The sequence below is a fragment of the Nicotiana tabacum genome, chromosome 6 (genome assembly GCF_000715075.1).
Source record: "Nicotiana tabacum cultivar K326 chromosome 6, ASM71507v2, whole genome shotgun sequence".
Classification (NCBI taxonomy): domain Eukaryota; kingdom Viridiplantae; phylum Streptophyta; class Magnoliopsida; order Solanales; family Solanaceae; genus Nicotiana; species Nicotiana tabacum.
This window is the reverse complement of record NC_134085.1, coordinates 196,525,559-196,537,137: the sequence shown is the minus strand read 5'-3', so window position 1 is coordinate 196,537,137 and position 11,579 is coordinate 196,525,559.

The following is an 11,579-nucleotide window of genomic DNA, read 5'->3' as shown; positions in this document are numbered from 1 at the left end:
TAAGTCTGGGGCAATCCCTCACCATATGGCATGTGTCACCACACTCAAAATAAGCTCTGGGAGGACGTGGTGGCTGTGATTGGCTCGGTCCAGATCTGCTGGACTGATCACTGAAAGCACCCCGCGTATGAGGCACACTAGATACTGGAGGTGCATAATAAGGCTCCTGAGGTCTAGGAGGAGCTGAAATACCACTGGCTGCTGGAAGAGCTGAATGAACGCGGCGACTAATATAACCCCTACCATGACGAACTGTAGCTGGAGCACGGGCACTAGAATAATGGCCCGACTCTCGAGACCTCTTGGCCTCCCTCTCATCTCTATCCCGAGCATGCATACCTTCTACTCTCTAGGGCATCATCTAATGCTAGACCACTGAATACATGAGGCTTGTACTTCTTGAACCTCTCAAGCCTCCGTTGTTCATCCTCGGAAGCCGTTGCCCTGTCCTCAGGCTCAACTAGGGCTACAGGCGGTACCGGTATAACCTCTGGGATCTGATCAACCTAGACCCACTGCTCAAGAGTGTTGGCGGCGGGAGTCTGTGCTTCTCCCCCGGCCTGGGATGTGGCTGCAGCAAGGGGAATCAACCCTACCTGAGCTAGAGTGGTGTACATACTCACGAACTGTGCAAGAGTCTCCTGAAGAGCTAGAATAGTAGTAGCAGTAGGTGTGTCAGGAGTCTGTACTCCGGCTGGAGCTGTTGGTGGCTCCTTTGTGGCAGCTCGCGCGGGGTTTTCTGGCTGCACCACGTGCGCGTCCTCGGCCTCTACCCCGGTCCCCGACCTCTGATGGCTCTAGCAGGGGGCGCGTGTGCCTAGTCATCTTTGGTAGCACGTGTCTTCACCATCTATGAGAGAATAGAAGACAAAAGTTTAGAATTGTGATATCAAAAATCTCACACGACAAGGAAATCAAATGAAGTGAAATTTTTCTAACGGTTACATAGCCTATCGTAGATAAGTACAGACGTCTCCGTACCGATCTGTGAGACTCTAATAAACTGGCTTGTGATTCATGACTCCTATAAACTTAGAGCTTTGTACCAACTTGTCACGACCCAAGTTCGCCCTTCGTGAACTGTCGTGATGGCACCCAGTCTTAAGCCTAACAAATTGCAAAAAATGAAAACAAAAGATAAAACTAACCAAAAACTGCGGATAAAACATAAATAAAATGTTTAAGATGCCACTCGGCATATACAAATATAACTCTCAAATTGAATCAACTCCCAAAATCTGGAATCTCATGAAATCACAAGCTGTTGAATAACTACAAGTGTTCTAACTCCATAATGTCTAAACAAAAGTAAATACAGGAGAGCTAAAGCTAGAGTGGAGAATAGAGAGTGACTCCTCGGTCTGCGGATGCGGCATATATACCTCGAAGTCTCAGAAGATCGCATCGCCTCACTGATAGTATGGATGAGCCGAAGAACCTGGATTTGCACACGAAAAACATGTGCAGGAAAGGGCATGAGTACACTATAGCGGTACCCAGTAAGTGCCAAGCCTAACCTCGGTCGAGTAGTGACGAGGAAGGTCAGGGTCCTACTGGTTATAGATGAAAAAAACAAGGTAAAGCAGTATAAAATTCGATAATATAATTAAAGTGCTAACAGTCTATCACAAATAAAATCATAGAAAGAATCTAACTTAGTACACAGAAATAGCAACAGGAGATCTCCTAGGATAGCGTCCCATAGTCCCAAGCGTAAATATCCAGAGGATCTCCCGGGATATCGTCTTGTAGTCCAAATCATAAATGTGCAAGGGAATCTCCGGGAATACCAATCCGTACTCTCAAAGTAAATATCCAGTACGGAATCTACCGGGTGCTGTCCCGTAGTCCCAATCATAAATGTGCAAGGGGATCTATCGGAATGCCGATCTGTTGTCCCAAAGTAAACAAGCAGAGGGATCTCCCGGGATATTGTCTCGTAGTCCCAAAGTAAACACACAACCATCTCAAAAGAATATACAGTTCTATTTAAGAGTTAAATAGGAATTTCTACTCTAACATGCGGCACAGAGTACAAGTAGTCAATTAAGACAGGTAAGACAATTAAGTCACGTAAGCATGTTTTTCCTAATCTAAACAAGAGGTTTCAAGTACAAGTATTTGCCAAATTACCAGAAAACATAGGTATTAGCTTAATGAAAACGGAGTTTTCAACAATTAGCACGTGTATGCACTCATCACCTCACGTACACGGCACTCATATAACAACAATATCAAATCCTAAGGAGAGTTCCCCCCCACAAGGTTAGACAAGCCACTTACCTCAAACCAGCTCAATTAATTCGAAATCACGTTCTTGCCACGAGTACCCGATTCCAAATAGCCCAAATCTATTCAAATTAATTGTATAATGTAAATATAACTTCAAGTAACTAATTTAACTAATAAATTCGAAGCTAACACGTAAAATTAAGAAAATTACCCAAAAAGTCCCCCAGGCTCACGTCTCGGAATTGGATAAAATTTGCAAAACTAGAATCCTTACACTCTCACGATCATACATACCAAATACATCATAATCGAACCACAAACAACCTCTCAAATCCCTAAATCGAAGTCTCCAATTTCAAACCCTAAACCCCCAAATTTTAACCCTCATTTTCCATAAATTTCTTGCCAAATCAGTAGAATAATATCATATAAACGAGTTTTGGTTCCAAAAATCTTACCTCCTCGAAGCTCCCTTTAATTCTCTCTCAAAAATCTCCCAAAAAGCTTCAATCCCGAGTGAAAATGGTGAAAGATAGAGCTAAAATCGCGAAGGGGCCTTTATATAGGTTCTGGCCCAGGGTTTTCGCACCTGCGGCCTTTTCCTCGCACTTGCGTACCCGCACCTGCGGTCCCAGGTGCGCATCTGCAGAATTCACTTATTGCACTGGGGGCGCACCTGCGCTTCACTTACCGCACCTCTCGCACCTACGACTTATGGTCCTCTAGCGCATGGTCGCATCTGCAGCTTCTCCCACGCACCTGCAATCACGCACCTGCGGTCCCCAATCTGCAGGTGCAGTTATGATAGAAGTTCAGCAACTGAAGCTGTTCCACAAACTACCAATTCTTTCGACAATCTTCCGAAATCATCACAAGGCCCTCGGGACCTCAACCAAAAATAAAAACAAGTCATATACCATTATTCAAACTTGTACCAATCTTTGGAATACTCAAAACAACATCAAATCATCAAAACACCCTTGGATTCAAGCCTAAGGATTCCAAAACTTTCAATTTCCGCTTTCGATCAAAAAGCCTATCGAACCTCGTCTGAATGACATGAAATTTTGCACACACATCCCAACTAACACAACGGACCTACTCCAACTTCCGGAATTCCATTTCGACCCCGATATCAAAATCTCACTATCAAGCCGGAAACTTCAAAAATTCGACTTTCAACATTTCAAACCTAATTAAGCTACGGACCTCCAAAATACATTCTGAACACGCCCTTAAGCCCGAAATCACGCAACGGAGCTAACGGAACGAACAAAATTCCATTCCGAGGCCGTCTTCACACTACTCTAACTACGGTCAAAATTCTAAAGCTTAAACTCTCATTTAGGGACTAAGCGTCCCAAACACTCTGAAACCCAAAACGAATCCTCTTGGCAACTTACAATAGTAGAAACAAACACAGGGAAAGCAATTAATAGGGTATCGGGAGTTAATTCTTAAAATGACCGGTCGGGTCGTTACAGTTCCACGAGCTATTCTTGCCTCTGGTTGCCAGAGTCCTTCAAAGTGGCATTTTTGGGTCTATTTATATGTTTGGGACAAGACCTAAACCTGTAGGTCAACTACTAGTCAAGCCGGGAAACAATTAAAACCTTCAAAACTCGGGCTGAGTCTGGCCTTAGGCCTAGCATTGCCTGGATAACGCCAGCCTAGGCCTGGATTTAAGCTGGCCTCGCCTAGATTAAAGCCCGGTTAGGCCTGGGTTTAAGCTGGCCTTACCTGGATAAAGCCTGGTCGAGTTGGCTTTTGCCCGGTTCTCTTTTTCACCTTTCTTGAGCGCACTTTCGACGTTTAAGCTTCCCTTTAGCTCTACTTTCATTTTCGATGCACCTACACATAAAATAGCCTTCATTATGCTCAAACAAAGTGTATTTTAACATTAAAGCATGTAAAACGCAAAGCATATAATGTGCAAAAACCATGAATTATAGCCACACATCAATACCCCACACTTAAACATTTGCTCATCCTCGAGCAATCAAGCTACACTTATGACACAACCTATTAAGAAATTCCCTTAACTTATTATACCAAAATTCTTTAAAATAGTTTAAGCACAAAGACGTGACATCCTCGCCTCAATAATCAACTCACAAATATCATGCTTTATTCACAATTCACTTATTTACTCTAACATGGAGGTCAACAACATTACCTTTCCTTTATGAATCATGTGCCCTCACCTAATCAAAGAGTTTAGTTCCACACACCATAAATTTTAATAACGTAGGAACTCAATATAGGAAAAATTCACTCGCTCTCTGAAATAAAATTCATATGCTCCAAATGACGTACCATAAGCTTGCCCTTAGTGTAATTGCCCTCACCTAATCAAAGAGTTTAGTTCCACACCATGAATTTTAATAACGTAGGAACTCAATATAGGAAAAATTCACTCGCTCTCAGAAATAACATTCATATGCCCCAAATGGCGTACCATAAGCTTGCCCTTAGGGTAATACTTCACTAATCGAGTTCATTCAGTCTAAGATCAATTATGACTTTTATTGGTTGTAATGTAGGTTGCGGGTCGGGTAGGATACATTTGGATATAAGTGACTGCACCTCACTTAAGCACTTTAATACAAATACTTCAACCTTCAATCCCTTATTTATGTCAAACCAAGATTCCACCTTAACTTCACTATATTTTACCCCTACTTCTTTAAGCACCAGTACATCAATACCCACCACTATCAGGAATTATTTTTCATACACTACAACTATTATATAAATATTTTCTTTTCTTTTTTTCTTTCTCTTTTATTGACACATTTTTTTCATTCGGTACACCTTTATCTTGATTTCATTGTTTCACTCAAAATCTACCCCACCACCCCACACTTTAACTTTTCCATCATTAATCACAATTCAAGTGCTTACGAGAGGTGACAAGGTTCAAATATATGGTTGATTCAAACAAAGGAGTACGGCTTGTAATGTGGTTACCAAATAAACAGGATTATAGGCTCAAATGGGTTAACAACGATACATAACATCTAGGTGGGTACTATATACAAATCTGACTTAACAAAGATCTGCCTATATCACTTCTCAAATAGAACAAGACTACTATATCACTTTGCACACATACGGGGCAAGTTCTAGACATCAAATGCAATGCACAGAACACGTGCAAACCTCACAGACATGGCACATAACTCATTCATAATTGGTTCTATCTGACGCTCCAGTCAAAGCAGTTAAGCAAATTTAAGAATTCACGATTTAAGGTATTTATCCTAGAATAAAAAATTGAGCCTAAGCGTCTCAGCCAGAGTACTGACAATTCTCAAGGTATCACCAAGGTAGAGATATTGCTTCAATTAAGTGCTTAGCCACGTGATTCCTATTCCTAAAAATAAAAACTACCTATACCCGGTTCAACTAAAAACCCTTGAAAAAGAACTGCGGTCAAAAGAAAAACCAAGGGGGAATTACTACACTACCTAAAAAAAATCTTTTTGGTATTTTCTTTAGACTTACTTCCCTCAAGAAAATTATCTAGGAGATCCATCGTCGGGAAGAGTCTAACCTATTTCTGTTTTTTTCTATTTTTTTTAATTTCTGCCTAAAAATAAAATAAGACAAATTCTAGCAAATTCTAAAAATAAAAACAATCTAACAACGACTAATATCTACCAATAACAAGAAAACGTAGTAACAATAAAAACAAAACAAATGGTAATAACTAACACAAATAAAAACAAGCTAACAACTAACTTTAGCTACAAGTTCTCACCTCACACTTAAATCATGCAGTGTCCTCAGTGTATGCATAATTAGACATGACAAAAATAAAAAGAGTAGGGTGAAAGAAACTCTCTACCTGCATTAGGTAGGGGTAAAGTCTGCGTACAGACTACCCTCCCCAGACCCCACATGTTGGGATCAAACTGGGTTTGTTGTTGTTGTTGTTGTTTAGGGTGAAAGAAACCCCCTGGTCAAGCAGCGTCATCATCCTCAGACGCTCTCCATTCTTCATTATGTTCGTCCTCCGCATCATCACCATCTTCCTCACCATCTAACTGCATCGGCTCAACCTCAAACTGCTCTGGGGTGTTGACATCCTCATCAGCGGGGAGTGTGAATCCCTCTCCTACACCAACTAGCTACTGAGCATGAGCATTGAGCAGGTATCGCAGCTCAAATCAGTCATCTCCTCATCTGTGGCCGGGCGCCCCCTATCTGCAACTGTAAATCCATCATCCCATAAAGATGGGCCATGAAACCATCATCACGCGCATTGTGCTCAACACCTGTCAGTGTCCCAGCCTCGCCTCTCAGCCTGAGATTAGTGATGTCAGTTTTTCGGATGAGCTGATCAATAGTATGGTCAAATTCAGGCTCTACCTCAACCCTCTCATGCAGTAGGAACCAAGTCAGGAAATTAGGAAATGGCATTCGGTCAATCCTTTTACTCGTTCTCACTTGCACCATCTGGTGGCAAATCAGGTGACCCATATTTACCCTATGCCCTGTCATAAGGAAATACAGCACACAGGTCCTCACACGGCTTATAAGCGTGTCATGATTGCACGGTAGGAGCCGTGCGTTTATCAACTTGAGCCACACCTGAGTCTCCGCCTTCATCTTCTTTTTGGGGAACCTCTTGTGACAATTCGTGTCCTTGTCCTAAACCCATGCAATAGTAGAGTCAACCCCACAGAGCTTGTGCCTCAACTCTCTATAAGTAGGCCTACAAATGAATTGCTCCAATGGCTCCACAGAAATATTTGGAGCACCTAAAAAATCATATATGGCCTTGGTTGAAAAATCAATCAGGCGTCCACGGATTGGCACCAACTCTTTAGTGTCCAGTTGGTCAAACCCTGCATAGAATTCCCTTACTAAGTTTAGGTTGATTTCCCCTGGGTTCTTAAAAACATAGCTTAACCCCAGATCCTAGATGCCTTTCCAAATAGCTGGATACTTGGCTTTCACACAGCGCTCCTGAATAGCCCCCTCCGGATGGATGTGTTTAGGCCTGCAGCGCTTGTACCAATCCCTCATCTGCGGAGGTATGCTGTTTATGCCAAATTCTCGTTGTCCTGGGGGTTATGTACGCATGGCAGCTATAGCTTCCACCGCTTGGGCACTAGTCATACTAGAGGCAGCTTCTCCCCCTTTCTTTTCTTTGGAGGAGGTGCAGAAGTCACCTTTGCTTTATCTTGGGCCGATGAAGTAGCCTTCCCTTTGCCTGTATCTTTTCTGGGTGGAATCTTCATTCTTACATAAACGAGCAATTGTTAGATAATTCTACATTACACAATACACACATCAACTCCCCCAACTTGCCAAGGTTACTCAGATTCACCTCACATTTTCTTAATATTAGAATCACACAACAACACTTTGGCTACCCCTGAGCCACCCCACACTTAAGATGTTAATGTGGTGCACGTTTACATATCACTAGATTACCAATCCCGGAGACTTGGGCTCCAAAGGGGACTAGGAATGCCATTGAGGCATTTCACCGAACACTTGACAAGCATTAGTGCTCTAGTTCTTATGGAGTTGAGGGATTACCTCATCCTCCCAAATCGGCTTGGGAGTTCCATACTACCACACATTTTTAAAAACTCAGCACCATTCCTAAAGGGATTCATGGGATTGGGGCGCACAAACACTATAAAACCATGACGAACAACCGCCCTTAATGAAGCAAAAGCAACAATGAAGCATAACTAATAATGAAGAACACCCACCATTCAACGCATGTTCCCAACTTGAAATTACCAAAAAGAGATAGAATCATACCTTTGAAGCTTTGTGAGGAGTAGATTGACTTAGAATTTTAGATGAGTATGATGGGCTAGCAAAATGAAGCTTGACCTCTATGTGGATGGTGATTATGTGTGGGTGAACAATCAATTTGTGCAATGTGTTAGTGTGCTTGTGAAATTTCTTGTGGAGATTGGTGTGTGTTGATAGAAGTGAGGTTAGGGTTTTCTTGATGAGTGTCTTAGTGAGTGAGGGCGAGGGCCGAAAATACTTACCTAGCATTGGCTAGGCGTTGCCAACCTAAGGTATGGTGGACCCTGGCGTTAGCCAGGCATCGCCAGCCTAAGGCCTGGCTGACCCTGGCTTTATCCTGGCTTTGCGTGACGTTTAAACCCTGCTGACCCTGGCTTTATCCAAGCGACGCCAGTCTGAGGCATGGCTGACCCTGGCTTTAGCCAGGTGACACCAGCCTAAGGTCGGGTTGTCTCTGGCGTTTTCTTGACTTTGCGCGACGTTTAAACCTTGCTCGACTCGCCCAAACTCACATGCAAACTTGTTAGTATCTAAAAATCCAAAGAAAAATTCTAACTACACTAAAAATTAACTACGAATTAGGTTACTTCCCAACAAGCGCCTTAGTTAACGTCGTGGCGCGACGAATACAACATATCAATGTGTTGCCTCCCATGAAGCGCCTGATTTAACGTTGCGACACGACGTAGATAAGCGCATTTAAAGTACGCTCAACCTCAGAGGCTCGATCAAATGGGTCACTCACACTACCTTTGCTTCATCCATGCCCATATAATGTTTTAATCTATTCCCATTGACTCTGAACGTGTGAGAGTCATTACTCGCAGCAATCTCTATGGCACCCGTGGGGTGAATTTCAACCACATGAAAAGGCCCTGACCATCGTAATTTTAATTTGCCCAGAAATAACCTTAGTCTTGAGTTGTATAGCAATACCGTATCTCCGGGTTTAAAATTACGCTCAATAATATTTCTATCATGTATCATCTTCATTCTCTCCTTGTATAATCTCGTGCTCTCGAAAGCATGATATCTGAACTCATCAGGCTCGTGCAGCTCTGTTACTCTACTTGTTCCCGCAGCTTCAATATCAAGATTCAACTGTTGATACCCAATTTTTCCTCATATATTTTTAATACATATATATACATTCAAAATAGCACATATGTGGTTATAAGCATGCATAAGCGTTTTCATAATTTTAAAAAAAAACCCAAATTGATTTATTTCTTCTCTTTTTATTTATAAAATTTTCAATAATTATCTTTCAAATTATTTTTGTGGTGATTTAGTCATCTAAATTCTTTATTTATGCAAAAATAGTATTTAAATATTTTTAATGCATTTTTGTAATTATATCTATATTTTTAGGCTAAATTGCACATCTTTGCAATAATAGCCCTACTGATGCATAATTGCTTTATTGATGCATAAAATGATCTTTTATATTTTTAAAATGTTAAACAACTATTTTAAATCATTTTAGTACATGAAAGTGTTTTTTAGAAATTATTTATTATTTATAAATTATATAACTATTAAAAGTGGCTATTTAAAATCTAGTCTATTTTATTTTCAATTGCAGCCCCAACTTAACCCAATTACCAGCCCAATCCCCAACTAAATTACCCAGCCCAAACCTTGAAGATTCGATCCCGGCCCCAATACCCTTTAATCTCGGTCGTTGATCATAAAGATCAACGGCCACAAACGACCCTTCCTAAAATAAACCCCAAAGACCCCCCCCCTCCCCCAAACCCTATCATTCTACACTACCCGCCACCCTGAAACCCCTCTCTGCTCTCAAACTCTCTCAAGCCTAACCCCAATCAAAACTCACTGACCCTCGTCCATAGTTGTCTACGATGATCTTTCACCACCCCCAAGCCTCCAATGGCCTCCCTCGTGTTAATCTTGCCATCTCTAGGGCCATCAAGGGACCAGGGCTAATTGGCTTACATCTATGGTTCCTTTCTTGCCTGTTTCAGGTCGTTCCAGTGTGATTCCAAGTAAGATCATCCTATATTAACTACAATCTATGTGTTTCTTAGCATGTTTCTTCACCTCTGTATTGTTCTCTCCGAAACCCTATTTTTTTAACCTCTTAGATATGTACAGATCTGAGAGGATCTAGACTTGTTTCATGTGAGTTTTACAACAACCTTGAGATTCTTTACAAGAATCATATGATTTTTAAGTGATTTTTATCTTTTTCTAAACTAGGGTTTCCGGAATTTCTTTTTACAAAATGTTTGATGATTTTTTTTCTAGTGTTGGATCTTCTGCTTCTCATATGTTTCAACTGATTTTGTAAGTCTGCTACAACCCTAGCTTGCTTGTACTGAAAGCCCTAATTTATGGGGTTCTTCGTTTGGCTTCTGAGTACTGGTACATCTGATTGTGTTCTTGCTTTGGGTTCTTGTGATTTCTCGTGATTTTCTTGTCCTAATATGCTTCTACTAAATTTCTTAGTTCAACCCTTTCACTGATTCTATATGCTTGTGTCCGTCCTGACCATTTATGTTAAGACCTATATCTTTCTCCTTGAATCAATGTCGTTTAACTTATTATTTGGTTAAAATTATGTGTCGATTTCTAACTATTCATGTCTCACCTTATTTTATATGCTAAAATTGCTGACTCTTTCATGACTTTCTCTTTGATTGAACCCTTGATTATTCTGAATTCCTTATTTACTGATTTAATTTGAACACTTTCCCTTAAACTTTCGATTCTTACATCTTTACTTGATTTGATTGAATTGCCTGCCTTAGTTAATTTTCCCTTGCCTTGTTTGTATTTTGTTGATTCTTACTGTTGTTTTCTTAATTGAAAATTCTGTTCATTTACCCCTAATTACCTACTCTATACCCAAACCTTACTTGATTATTTTCCTTAAATACCTAGCATGCTTTTACCGTTGATTTAATTGTCCCTTGATTAAGGGAAGGACTTGCTGATTTATATGTGACTTCCCTGATTTTCTACTTAATTGATCTTTTACCTTATTTGTTAAGCTTTTGATTACTATATAAACTCCCTCTTATTTTTAGTTCTAGGCAACGGATACTAGTTCATCTACACTATTATACTCTCAAAAGCTCTCTACTCTCTTCTGTTCCTTGCAATTCTTATTAGTCTAGCTGGCTATAAGCCAAGGCTGGATACTTGCATCATCTCTACCTTGTACTCTGTATTCTCTCCTTAACTGGTATGTTCTGATTCAATTCATAGTCCAAACTATGTGTTTTCTTTGTTGCTGCAGTCCATCAATTTGTGATTTCCAAGTTCTATATGTTATTCAACTTAGTATACAATCAACATGCCTAGATTACTATATCACAAAGCATGTTTAAGCTTATTCTGTTAAAGGCTATAGCTATTATACTGTTTGGCATACCAATCCTGTTTTAAATAATTGGTTCACTAGCATGTCCCAAGCTGCATTGTGTGTTTATGATTTCACCCAGCATGACCAAATTCTGCATGTTCTGTATATGATTAGTATTTCTAAAACCTTGAATGTTTCATGAAGTGTTTGTCTAGTTTGTTCATCTAAGTCCAGC